The sequence below is a fragment of the Neofelis nebulosa genome, chromosome X, assembly GCF_028018385.1.
Source record: "Neofelis nebulosa isolate mNeoNeb1 chromosome X, mNeoNeb1.pri, whole genome shotgun sequence".
NCBI lineage: Eukaryota > Metazoa > Chordata > Mammalia > Carnivora > Felidae > Neofelis > Neofelis nebulosa.
Window position 1 is genome coordinate 111549381 of NC_080800.1, and position 14037 is coordinate 111563417.

Sequence of the window (14037 nt, forward strand, 5' to 3'; positions counted from 1 at the left end):
AGAGCTCTGCATTCTTCCTCTATATGTGGTTTGTGTCTGATTCTAGTCCTACTATTATTGCAAATGGAATTTCATTCCCAATATTTTAACTTTTGGCTCACAGCTATCACAATGAGTCTCTACTCGCTATTCTACAAAAAGCCACTGGGAGGCAAGTTGGGGAAACTAAAAATATCTGCTGAAACCTCATGGAGGAACACAGTATAGAGCTCTAGGCAGCATGACTGAGTGCTTCCATCAGGACGTTTGAGCCACAGACCAGGGACAGCCCCAAGTCACTATGCCCTGCTCAGGTCTCAGCTTCCTTGTGTGTAACATGAAGGGGTTAGAGGAAGTCCGTTCTAAGCCTTCCACGGTTCTAAAGTGTTACAACAGTGAATGTGATTTCATGAACCACAATTGAATTATTTCAGGGAAGAGGGACACTTTTTGAAAGGTTTCTCTAAGTGTGCTATGTGTAGGAGATTGAACAGGCAAAAGTATGTTGCCAACGTTTGTTTGTTTGTTTGTTTGTTTGTTTGACTGATGGCCTCACGCTGAGACCTGTGTCAATGAGAACTGCGTGTCCCAAGGAACAAAGTACTTTTTACGGAATTTTGCTTCCAGAGAGAAGTCATAGTGTCAGAGTCTGTATTTGATGCTAATAGAACTTTTGTTCCCGGACAGATGCATGTTTTCTTTCGCAAGACTCCTTCGGATTATAAGTGTATTCGTAATGCACAAGCATCGTGTCCGTGCACCATTCTGTTAAAGGGTCTCTGGTGTCCTTCGGAGCACAGGCCCCTTTACACACATCAGGGAGCCCTGCCTCCTCTCTCCTTCCGGCCGCTCTAATGGGGGGGGGGGAGGGGAGGAGGGCAGCCAATTGAGTAGAGGGAAAGAGAGGTGGCCCACCCCTTGCTGGTTACATTTTCACTTCCTGTTCCTGTCCCCACCCCAGGAAGACAGAGGAGGGGTGGGCATTGTGTCCCCTCTTCCAGAGCCTTTGGGAGCGATGGAGGGTCTTCCCTGGCCATTTGGCGCTGCTTCTCCAGGCACTGGACAGGGGATGCTGTCAAGCTCCCCAGGAAGGACTCTTCTAGAAGAGGGTCTGAGCCCCTGGACAAACCAGAAGGCGGGAGGCTCCTAAGGAGGATGGGTGTGGACTTGGCTGGTCCTGTGCAGGGGGCCCAGGATCGACTTCTGGGGCCAATCTCTCTTTCCTTCCCCCTTTCTGGCTCCCTCTCCTCCATCTCGGTCTCTCTCTGCCCGCCACCACCCCTTTGGATGTCTTACTTGTGCTTCTGACTTCTGGAGACACAAACGACGCTGAAATGCATCCCTCCAGTAACATTGTGGTGGAGGGATGTCCCTCCAGTACGATCTGCACACCATGGGGGCTCGTGGGGAGGCCTCTCTGACCTCCAAGCCCCTCCTTCATCCCCCCTCCCCCCTCACAGCAGGGCCCTCAGTGGCGGACCTGTCACATTTGCCACCGCAGTGTCACTGCCCAGGGCTGGGCCTCTGTGGAGCCTCAGCTGGGCTGCTGCTTGGCTCACGCACCCCTGGGAGATGCAGGGTAGGCGGTGCCAGCTGCTGCACGGGGTCCCGAGTCCCAGGAGCGACAGTGCCACCTGCTGCACCAGGTCGAGACCTGTGTGCACACACGTGCACCCACGGTGCCCGGCACCAGAGGGTACATTGCGACGTCCCTCTGCGCCGCTCGTGCTGTCGCTCAAGGTGCTATCCGTGAGTTTCCTCCCTGTTGGAACATGGCCCCCTGCGTCCCAAGGTTCACGGCCCATAGCAACTCCATTTGCTGTGAGTCGTGAGAGGTAGGATGCCAGAAGCCGCCCTCCAGGAACACTAGAGGCCGAGTCAGATTGCACTCGGGAAGGGCACAGGCTCGGGGCGGAGGTGATGGGATGCAGAGGGCTTGAGTTGTCTTGCGTAACCCAAGGTCGGAGGGGAGGGGAGGAGCAGGCGCCCCGACCTGCGGGCAGGTGGGGGGAGGTGGGGGGCCTTCCCCTACCAGCAGTGGGGCTGGGGTCAGGCAGCTGTCCTCACTGCCCAGGACGGTCTTGCCCGTGCCTCACTGCTCCCGCACCTGCGCTGCTCCTGCACCTTCTCTCGCTGGTCCCTGGCTGGTCCCCTGAGCTGGCCGTGTACCCAGGGCGCTCTCCCCTGGGCCTCAGCTTGTTTCTCAATGCCCAATGTTCTCACTCCCATCCGACTTCCCTGAGGGACTGTCGAGCCCTGTACGCTCTCGCAGGGGATCCAGGGCCCCGTACTGCCAAGATGGGCTGGGGCCTTCAGTCCAGTACATTCTCGGCTTCCAGCCACCACTGCCTACCAGGTTTTCCCCACCCGGCCGGATAAGGGCCTGGACGGTCCAGACTTTGGGGACAGTGAGAAGAGCCATTACCTTCAGGGGGCCCAGAGGGTGTGACATTCCCATATTAAAATGCCCTGTGCTCTGACTTTTAAAATACGAAATAGAACCAACAATGACGCAATGCTGTCGTGTCTAAATGATAATCTCCTAAGCATCAGAATAAGAAACCCCAAAGGAGTGTCCTCAACTTCCCGCCCTGCTGGTGGCCTGTTCTGAAACAATGTGTGTCCCTAGGCTAGTACCTGGGTTTTCCAGGGGAACCCAGAGGGTGTCTCAAAACCGCCTAGGGAGAGGAGTCTCCCTTCCTGGAGGGACCTGCTTCCACATCGCGGTTCCCTTTTGTCCCGGGTTAAAGGTGGAAGAGACCTGCCCTGCAGTGTGACCTCGCCATCCCCCGGTGTAGGAGAGCTCCTGCACTCCGTGTGACCATGAGTAAGAGCCCCTGTCCAGTGTAACTGACCTAAGGACGCTGTTTGGGCAATAAGAACACATCGAACCAAAAGGAGGAAAACGCAGCTTTTATTTCAAGAGCTGACATGAGAGAGGTGTTTGTTATTTTAAATCAATTTTTCTTTCGCATTTTCAAGAGGTGGGGGTGGGGGTGGGGGTGAGCAGGCAAGACCCATGGCTGTTTGGAAGGGGCCACCTGCACCGGGGCGTGGCTCAGTCCAGCTTCCACACCCACATGGACAGGTTCACGTCACTTCTGTGCCTCCCCAGCTGCCTATTCAGTAAAAAGCACAGGATATTTTGGGAGGCCTGGGGCGTATTGAGGGTCTAGTTGTCTTCTCGTTGCTGGGTGCGGGTGTGCTGGGTTTCACTTCAGGTTTTTCTTTCTCCATGACTCGCTGACGCCACAGACGGCTTCACGAAGGAGTACCACTCCTGGAAAAGATGATGAAAGTCAATCGACGCAGGGGACCCAGGGGACCCAGGGGCCTCTTCCCCCCGCCACCCCCCACCACATGCACCTGTTTCCAGGGTAGTCCTCAGAGGTCGCTTTATCTGCCTTGTTCCCTGCAACAGGTAAGAACAGTTAAAGAGAATCCACTCCAGGCATTTCAAGAAGGAAAGGATCTAAGGAAAGGATCCTTAGGAATCTAAGGAAAAGATCCTTTCCTAAGGAAAGGATCTGTGTAAGGCCCGGAGGAGCAAAGGACAAGGGCTGTGAGTGTGATGACAAACTGCGTTTGGAGACCGCACTCACCCCTAATACCTGACCTTGACCCCCACACCCCTGATCCCTACCACGACCCCCAGACTGCCCCCCACCAAAAGCTTTGTGCTGTATTTCTGAACCCGACACAGTGCCCGTTTTATCCAGTAGGGTTGGGGGTCATCAGGTGGGTGGGCATGGTAACGTCACAAAGAAACATTACATGTTATTGGTGGATATGGATATCTTACCTCTCAGACCACCGAGCTCTCGCTTCAGGAACGTCTGGAAGAGAGGTCGAGGAGTGAGAGAGAGGATTCTTCTCCTCCTTGTCTTATCCTTCCTGCCCTGAGCCCCAGGGCCTGACTGGCTAAGCCCAGAGGTGTCATGGTGACTCACAATGGCTCTCAGAACCTTTTGACCACACGCAAGTTCCGAGTGCTAGACAGGATCACCTTGGTTACTACTGGTTCACGGCTGAAAACTTCAAGTGGGCCAGTGGTGCCGGGGCTGGGGGTGGGGGTCAGTTGTTACCCACATTCAGTGACACCTGGATCAGTCGAGGACTATGAGAACCAGGTCAGACCTCCTTTGCCTGAGAGGCAGGGAGGGCCCAGCCTCCAAGCTGTCGTCCCAAACCGAGTAGAACCACGTCAAGACATTAAGATACGGGGAGTTCAGTCTCTAAAAGACCTCAGAAAGGGATGACAACTATTATTAGTGTCCGACTAACACAAGACAGTGGCAAAACTGCCTTTCTCTTAATGGATTTCCTTCTTAGGAGAACCAAAGTAGACACCCAGGAAGTAGATCAGGAAAGGTTGACTGACATCAGTTAAACACATAAGAAAATAAGTTTTGTAGACACTTCTATTAGGAAATACAATACAAAGAAAATGTCTTATTCAAACGCGTCATGAGCATTGTAAAATACCTCCAAATATAATTAACTTAAAAAAAAAACCTAGGGAAAATGTCCATGAACCTTTTCATGAGCTTCCTGTTTGGACATTGAAATAACATTTTTATTTATTTTTGGGGGGAAAAGGAAGGCTAATCTTTGAAGTGTTGTCGATTCTGCTCTAAATTCCCCTCTAAATGTGTGGTTTCAGTGTGATTGCAATCCTAAACCACAACAGGAATTTGAGTGTATACTTGGAACCAGTACCCGGGGTATAAAATGACCTTGAAGAGAAAATGCGAGGGATTATCCAAACGGGGGCGTTTTGCCTACTGGATATTAAAACTTACTCTATAGGATTAGCAATGAAACAGGAATTGACAAACACGTCAGTAGAACAAACTAGAGGGTCTAGAAATATTTTCATATATATGTGGGGATCAAGTAAGTGATAAAGCTGGCGTTTCACATCAGGTGTCACCTTTAAGCAGTATCTTATGACTAAGTTGGTGTGTGTGTGTGTGTGTGTGTGTGTGCGCGCGCGCGCGCGCCCTTGCGTACACATGTTGCGTGTATTCTTAAAGTGCGGAGGAGCTTCTGGGGCCACTTGTTATCTCTCCTAGAGGTAATTCTAGATCCCGTCAACTTTTACAGGCTTTTTCAGTCGTGCTTCTTCCCGAAGCCGGCTCTGGTGTCAACCAGTCATGGAGAAAGGACACGGAGCAGTCGGTCCCAGCGCGCCCACGCAGAGCATCAAGAAGGCAGATGAATACCTGAAACCCACCTGGGCCTGTTAAAACGTGCTGAGCTTTTTACTGGGGCGGCAGCTGGGGAGGCACAAAAAGGATGAGGCTCTGACCCGGTGGCTGTGGACACTGACACAACGGTCACCAGGGTGGACGTGGCCTTTGCCAAAAAGCCATGGGACTGACCCACCCAAGATCCTTGGGGATCATGAAAAATCCCAGGAAATGGTGTGGGTCCACGAATCCTTCCCCTGATGAAACCATTCAAGTTGAAACATTGATTTCACTTCTCTTGGGTTCGTGTGTTGCTTGTTCTCGTGCTCTGCGTGCTTCCGACTCTGTGCCAGCCAAAGGCCACCAACGTGTCAAGTCTTGCTATTTACCCTTAGACGGTGTTTCCTAACTAACACGGCAGTGTCTGGGGGATTTGGAATCGAGAGGGGCCCCCTTTGGAGAAGCTGGAAAGGCTGCTGAGTTTACGAGCGAAAAGGCCTCACACCTCCAACTTACTAAGGAGACGGGTCTTGCAGGAGGCCGCTCGGAGGTCTCAGAGTTTGCGGGGGACAGTGAGAAGAAGTCAGAATCCAAATAAGTTTCGAAAGGGGGTGACTGGGGGGAATGAGGACAGTTCTCCATGTGGGGGTCTAATGGTTGGAAAAAGGGAGAGAGGCATATTCTGGCTCAGTCGCAGTGGCATGAACGTGCCACACCTGGTCCCCCTTTCCTACTTAGGCCTTAAGCCTGGGCCAGGCCTGAGCTGGGAGGGAGCGGAGGCATTGACTCGGAAAATCCATCAGAGCTGTGGTTATTACCTTGGACAGGACCCTGACCCCCTGACCGTGTGGAATACTAAGCTCACCAAACACATTCTATCACTGCATAGTGATCACAAAAATCATGAGGCCTGATCCTGCAGTTGATGATGGGAAATAGAGAAGAAGGAGGCCTGCAGAGATTTGCTGGGGCATCCAGAGGGGTCAGGAAACACCATGTTCGTGGTTTGGCCCCTGCTTGCTCTATGTAACAGTCACACAGACATGGGAAATCCTAGATTCAGGCTGGTGCTCACCTCAGGGCAGATAGATTCACTGTGTTGCAAGTTCTATTTCCCTAGCTGGGAGGTGTTCACACAGTCATTCATTATGCTATTCCCTATATGTTCTATACATTTCTGTGTTCCTGATACACTTCATCAGTTGGGAAAAAGAAAAGGGGAGATAATGAAGCAAGCAGCAATGACCGAGAGAAAAAGAATCGTGTAGAGCCTATCTTTCAAATATTGGTAAAAAATAACTTTGAGCGTAGAACTCTATTTCCAACCGAATATATGAGTTTCAGAGTGAAATAAACACATTTAAAAATAAATTTACGTATAGTTGGGGCGCCTGGGTGGCTCAGTTGGTTGAGCATCTGACTTCGGCTCAGGTCATGATCTCCCGGTCCGTGAGTTCGAGCCCCACATCGGGCTCTGTGCGGACAGCTCAGAGCCTGGAGCCTGCTTCTGATTCTGTGTCTCCCTCTCTCTCTGCCCCTCCCCTACTCATGCTCTGTCTCTCTCTGTCTCAAAAATAAATAAAAACATTAAAAAAATTTTTTTTAAATTAAGTATAGTTGACATATAATATTAGGTTAGTTCAGGTATACAGCGTAAGTGATCAAACAATTCCATACATTACTCAATGTTCAGCAGAAGTATAGCTATCATCTGTCACCATGGAGTTATTACAGTATTACTGATGATATTCCATATGGGGCACTTTTCATCCCCATGACTTATTTATTTTATAACTGGCAGGTTGTACCTCTTAATTCCCTCCACCTATTTTGCCCATCTCTCCCCCACGTCCTCCCTGGCAACCACCAGTCTGTTCTTTGTATCTATGAATGTGTTTCTGTTTGTTTGTTCAGTGTTTTTTTAGGTTCCACATATAAGTACACTCATATGGCTTCTATCTTTCCCTGTCTGACTTATTTCATTTAGCATGATATCATCTAAGTCCATCCATGTTGTTGTAAATGCAAGATTTCCTTCTTTTTTATGGCTGAGTAATATTCCACTGTGTGTGTGTGTGTGTGTGTGTGTGTGTGTGTGTGTTGTGTGAGCATGTGTAATGTCATATCTTTATCCATTCATCTATTGATGGACACTTGGGTTTCTTCCATATCTTGGCTATTGTAGATAATGCTGCAATAACCATAGGGGAACGTATATGTTTTTGAATCAGTGTTATTGAATTGCATGCATTTTTAATATACAAGGTGTCCAAGTCCTGGTTTCCAGGAAGCAGACCCTGAGGCAAACCATCAGTACAAATAGCTTACTTGAAAGGAAGTACCAGGTAACACTGGTAAGGGTGTGTGATGAAGTGAGACTTGCAAGGAAGGCAGCCAATTAAGGGGGGGATGATCTAGAAAGTTACCACTTTGGCAAGTGGAGCTTATTCAGTGGGGGGACTATGGGAGACTGGGTAGAATGCATTTCACATCCATCCCAAGTATGGGACGTGGAACCTAGAGTATGTAGCTGCCAAATACCCAAACATTATTTTTTTAAGTTTATTTTATTTATTTTTGAGAGAGAGAGAGAGAGAGAGAGAGAGAGAGAGAGAGAACAGGAGGGGCAGAGAGAGAGAGGGAGAGAGAGAGAGAATCCCAAGCAAGCTCCATACTGTCTGATGGGGGGCTTGATCTCACAAACTGAGATTGTGGCCTGAGCCGAAATCAAGAGTTGGACGCTTAACTGACTGAGCCACCCAGGTGCCCCCCTACCATTATTAATAAAGGGCTCGCTACTTGCAGAGGCAATAAATATCTGACACTTCCAGTGGCCTTGGGTCATGTCCAGCATGCTCCAAGGGTAAGAAAAAACCCTCAGGCAGAGAATCATGGGTGATTGTAGTAAGCGGCCTTGTGGGTATAGATGTGAGACCTGGTTTTGAAAGGCGAGAATCAAAACACATGTGAGTGTCCTAATCTTTTTGACATAGTCTGCTCCCTAGATATGTCAACATTCTATCCACTGTTTGTGTAAAGTTTTCAATGAACTGCAATTACATTTCTTCTCTAAAGCTGATCATGCATTAAACCGATTAGCATTTATAATTGGAATCGGGTTTCAGGAGCCCCAGTCCGGGAAAATGTTGTAAGGTTTCAGCTGTCTAAAGAACGTTTGCATTGCAGACATTAAAATCTTCTCTCAGGGGAAAGGAGAGCAAGACTTTTGTATTCTGTTCTACCTACAGATATGCACTGCTGGGCACGTGGGCACCTATCTCTCCCTAGGATCTCAGAAGGATCTTGGGCTGCGGATGTCAGCATCTCTGTTCTTGCCATCCAGTCAAGAGGGGCCCAAGCAGCAACGTCTGACATCCTGTGTGAGGGGCTCCTGAGAGTGCAGAGTGTGCCAGGAACCTCCTCTCCTGGTCTCCCATGGCAGCTGGAACTGTATTTATATCCTTGTTATTAACCTCTCTTAGGCTGCTCCTTCCCCCACCCCGGCGCATCCATGACCACCCCTGGCCTAGCATCCTCCTAGTGTGTGCTTCCTGGCCCAGGGGTCTCAGAAAGGCTGTTCTCCATGGTGACTCCATTAGGTCCCCAGCACAGTCCCACGTGGCCACAGCGGCCCTCTTCAGCTTTGATGGGAGTCCAGCTATGAATCTTTGTCGTGGTTCAGATTAGGCTTTCAGTGTCCAGCTCCCTTGTTTGTTGTTTTTCTGTCTCCAGTACCACCAGTCATCGACTGTTGGCAAAATGCCTAAGAGCTATCACAACTTCAGGCTGCAGTTGTAAATGACTGGTGAGTCCTAGTGGCTCAGAGGGCCCCAGATGCTTGCCCTCTGAATGAACTCTAAAAGAGCTGCTCCCTTTAAAAGAGATCCAGTGCAATCCCTGTTTATAGTAAGACAGGCTAAGGGACCATGACCAGCCCAGGGGCGCTCAAAGCAAATTTGAGAGGGGCAAGTGTCTTCAACGTGTCACTGCCTCTCCGTTAGGGACCCCCATCCTCCCCCATCTGTGCCCTAGGCCCAGATATTCTGTTCGCCTCTTTATAGAGCCACATTTCCCAAACTCTTTCAGGGAGTACTGGATCTAGGAGATATGAGTAACTGTGCTGTAAACAAAGTACTCCCTTGACCAGTATGTCTGGGAAAGTCTACACCATGTTATATCCTTATATAGGTGATGCACAGTATCCACCAGCACTGAAATCTTCAAGAAGACTTCTTTACTCCTCTGCCTCTCCTACTCTTCCCCTTCCTCTTCTTTTTCCCCTCCTCTTTCCTCCCATCTTCTCCCTCTTACCCACCCTCTTCTCTCTCCCCAAGAAGATATCTGGATATAGATGCTTACACAAGATGATTGTGGCCAAAGGACAGACTCATTCCCTTTGCTTTCTTGTCTTCCTTGGTGTTTGAATGTTGGCCATTGGATTACTGGTCCTGGCTGGCTGTGAGCACATACCAGCATCTGATTCTGGTGTCTGTGGTTGCTGTTGTGGCTCCCAATAAGGAGAGCTGTCCATCTTGGGCCATCCGCTTCCCTACCCCAGGCCTCTTCTTGTTGACCCAGGCTCCCTTGGGCGTCTCTATGGAGTCTTTCTGAGGCCTGCAGCGGGAATTGTTCATGCTACAAATGAGCCATGCGGAACCCAAGGAAATAATCTCAGGCCTCTCCTAAGTGCCAGGCTGGCATTTCTGGCCTCCTCTTGCCTCCTTCTGTTGGTGTGGGGCACTGAGAGGGTGTCTCCCTCCCAGAGCTCCAGGTAGAATTTGGGGCCAGGTGCCATTCTGCTTTAGGATTTCCAACCTGTCTTGAATGTCTGTCCTGTTCATGTTTCCTATCCTGATACTCTCCCCTTCGTTTCCAAGTCTCTCAACAAGTAGCCTTTTCTCTCCAGTACCATTGCATACAGTTATATAGGTGTGTGTACCTGGGGACAACCTCCTGGGAGAGCCTGGAGGTTGAGGAGGGATGTGACGGGAGCCACAAAGCCACCAGGAGAGGAGTCAGGCAGAACTGGGAAAGCCACGGGCTTGGGTGGCGGAGTGAGGCAAGGGGTAGGGATGTGGGTCAAGCAGATCTACACCCCTGCAGTGCCCCTGCTGGGGAGCTCCTCAGGGGAAGGGGACTGAAATCCAGAGGGAACCAGTGGAGCAGAGAGAGAGGCGGCATTCACAGCACTAAGGTTGCCAAGCAGAAAGCAAATTCTCCCTATGTTTAAAATGTTTCAAAATGTAAAAGGTGGGGGATGAATAAAAAATGAAAGTCGGCAGACTGGCTAAAGACAAAGCACTGTCCTCAGTGTGGTACATTCTCATGGGGGTATAGATGAACATTTCAGAAATGGCCGTACAGGTATAGTTTACGGAGGCTGGATGGTGGGAGCTGCTGCTGGTGAGGAAATTTACAGTTAAGCAAGAAGGAAAGGCTAGGATGACCCATGTGGCAATGGACTAAAGTCATATTTATTCTAATAGACACAAATGGATAGATATAGGAATATTTATAGATTTGTGCATATACAAGTTACGTTAGTTTCCTATTGCTGCTGTAACAAATTAGCACAAACCCAGTGGCTTGAAACAAAAGAATTTTTTTTTTCTCCTAGCCTTCTGGAGTTCAGAAATCTAAACTCAAGTTGTTAATGGGCTGCATTCCTTCCAGAGGCTTCAGGCAAGAATCCATTTCCTTGCCTTTTTCAGTTTCCAGAGGCCACCTGCATTCTTTGGTTCATGACCCCTTCCTGGCATCACTCCAGCTACTGCTTCCATGGTAATAGCTCCTATTACTAACTCCACCCCTCCTGCCTCTTCCTTATATAAGGACGCTTGGTGAGCAGAGGGATTTTGGCGGGGGGGGGGGGGGGGGTGGCGGTTGGTGATCAAGGAAGACACAGGACAATGAGAGGGAGTAGCACACAAACCTTATTCGGCAGCACAAGGACAGGGTTATATGAGAGGGGAAATCCCTCCCATCAAGAGACCTTCCAGAGACAGAGGTATGGGGGCCACCACCCGCATGGGGAATGGGGCAAGGAAATTTCCAGAGAAGAAGGGACAATGAGAGAGGAAACGGTTTCATGTCTCTTAGAGGCTTAGTGGGGAATCTCTGGGTCAGGCGGTTCCAAAGGGTAGCAGCAGTCTGGGGTCTCTTGTAGCTCCAGTGTTTGACTTATCTGTGGTTGGTAGATGACGGGTGAAGTTTTGTGTAGTATGTAAAGTAGGTAGGCTCCAAATGGCTTTGGAAATATGTTCTTTGGACTATTTAAAACAACTGGATGTATGAGAATTTGGGTTTGACACCAGTGGGCTTTGGACTTTGGAACCCTCTGGTCCCAGCCTGCTATGACGAAGTAAACAACATAGGGGTTCATCATGTGGAGTCACCCACAGCTAAGGACACGACAAAATGAGAAAGAAGGGACAGCGGTGGTTACCAGAGGCCATAGTTACCTCCCTTAACTTGCTTACGTTCTGCTGAAACCATAAAGCAGCACATCCTAATCTTTTTGGTAGTTATGAGAAGCTGATGGACTCACTTCCTAGAAAAACACACACATACACATCCAATTTAAAAATTTTACAAAATGTTCTAGAAAATCCGCGGACCCTCTAGAATTGTGTTGCCCAATATGGTGGTCATAAGTCCCATGTGGCAGATTCAGTTTAAATTAATTATTAAAAATATTCAGTTTATCATTCATACTGGCCACATTTCAAGTGTTCCATAGACATAACTGCAGTTCTATTGTAGTTCAAAGCCACAACTGGGCTTTGAAATTCCATGGGCACAAGGCTAAGAACCCCATCCCTTAAATGAACCCCTATACATCTGGTGGCCTGTCACACCATTCCCAGTCTAACATGGGCTGTCCTGTGTTTCTGAATATATACAGGCCACAAAAGAAATAGGGATCAATACTTAAAACACTGGGAAATACCCTGAAAGTCCATACGGCTCTGAGTAACCCTTGGTCACCTTCAATCACAGGCATCTTGGCTACAGCCACGCCTCCAAAGACTGCAAATCCAAAATCCTTCCTTCTTCTCCACTCAAGACATGTGTACTTCAGCCAATACCAGCATGACCCTCATCCTGCTATGGCACGCCAAGTGGCTTTCTCGTGAGAAAAATGCACTGCATCAGGACAGGCCATCAGCCATCTGTTCTGCATTAATAACAAAGGACACCGATCACGGTCGTGGCTCTCTGTCGAGGTGCTGTTCTAAGCCTCCTGCATATATTAGGTCATGTGGCCCTCACCCAGAGCTAGGGGATGGGGACTAGTATTATGCCCTAAATACTAATGAGGGGACTGAGGACAGAGGTTTAGGACTGAATAAACTGTCCCATGTCACCCAGGAAATGCCAGAGGAAAATGGTGACAAAGCTAGAAGGGATAGACCCTTGCAATGCTCATGTCTAAAAACATCCAAATGTTCTTAGGGCAATCCCTGAGGCCACCCACGTGGTCACACACGGGTCTCAATACCAGCACCAACCCTATGCTATGGGTACTCTCTCTGCATTTGCCAAGATGTCTTCTGTACCTGTCCTCTTCCCTGGAGTGGGACAAGGAAAAAAATACTCATGATCTTCCTAATCATCCCAAATCATCCCTTCTAGTCATCCCAAATGTACACTGTGACCCTATCACCCCTTATCTCGATGGTAACCTGGACTTTAGCGGCAGACCATCCAGGGGGGATAACCTGCTCGCTTTGTGAGCCTGACACCCAGCGCTTCTGTCTGTAACATGAAAATGATGATAGCATCGATTTCACAAAATTTCCTGTGTCGGATGCAACTGCACGGAAGCGAACGACAGCATGCGGGGCACAGAGAAAGCACTCAGGAAAGGTTATTGTCCCCAGCACTGGTTCCTAGAAAGCTTCCCCATCTCCCGCCTAGGCACCTAACCGTCGCTGGAGGGCATCCGGGAACTCGGCCGGCTGGGCCTGTGGACCCGCCCTTACCGTGCTCGGCCTCGCAGCCCGCAGCCCTCCCCAGACGCGCCGAACTCTCCACCACGTCCACCAGGCCCCTGACCGTCCCGCTGTCCCTCCGTCCGCCCTTCCGCAAAGAAACGTCACTGCACCCCGGGACTCACGGCTTCTCCCCAAAAGCCGCCAGAGCGAGCCTGCTCTCACCCGGCCCACGGATAGAGAGGTGTTTGCAGAGCGGGCACTCGGAGAAAGGAGAGGGGGGACACGTCGTGGGAACGTCTAAAAGCCAGTCACAAATCGGCTGCCTGGGGCGCGAGCATGGCCCCAGCACGCTCCCGCCCACGATGTCCCGCCGCCCTGAGGGACAATCCCCAGGGACCGATCCCGGTCCCAGACAATCAAGGGAAGGCCCGGCCGGGTCGCAGGGAGCTGCAGCGGCGACTGACCGGGTCAGGTCTGGCGGCGGCCAGTAGGTGAAGCCCCAGCGGGACCGGCCAGCCCCTTCCCACCGCCCGCGGGACGACCACGCCCTGTGGCCACTTAGGGACTCCCCATCTTTGCACAAAGCTCTCTCAGGCTCCCCGCGGCAGCTGCGCAGGGCGCAGGCACGCGCCCGCACTCCCTGCGGACTACATTTCCCGGCAGGCCCCGAGACGTCCGCCCTGCCATCTGGTTCCCTTAGCAAGCCGACGTGGGAGAGGACGCCACTTCCTTGGCCTCCTCTGGGCCTCCAGCCACTATGGAAGCCTTACCATTTCCGGTCTTAAGTGCCTCTGCAGCCCAGGGGCTTGGGTGGGACGTTCCCGGTTCCTGATCCTAGGGAGGGCTTCTCTCCCGGTAACCCTAGAGAAATCAGAGCGGTGGGGACCTCCGTTAACTCTGTTAGGACTGGGTCACTGATTCCCAAACCT

General features: G+C 50.4%; 1 long non-coding RNA gene across 1 annotated transcript; it reads right to left on the reverse strand.

Moving 5' to 3' along the window:
• Positions 1-2877: 2877 nt before the first annotated feature.
• Positions 2878-13822, reverse strand: LOC131502365 (uncharacterized). The gene is made up of 7 exons (XR_009257023.1): positions 13573-13822; positions 11633-11721; positions 9531-9785; positions 8428-8619; positions 3782-3815; positions 3346-3391; positions 2878-3259 (listed from the first exon to the last, which is right to left on the reverse strand). It is a non-coding gene; the product is annotated as an uncharacterized LOC131502365 (long non-coding RNA).
• Positions 13823-14037: the final 215 nt, after the last annotated feature.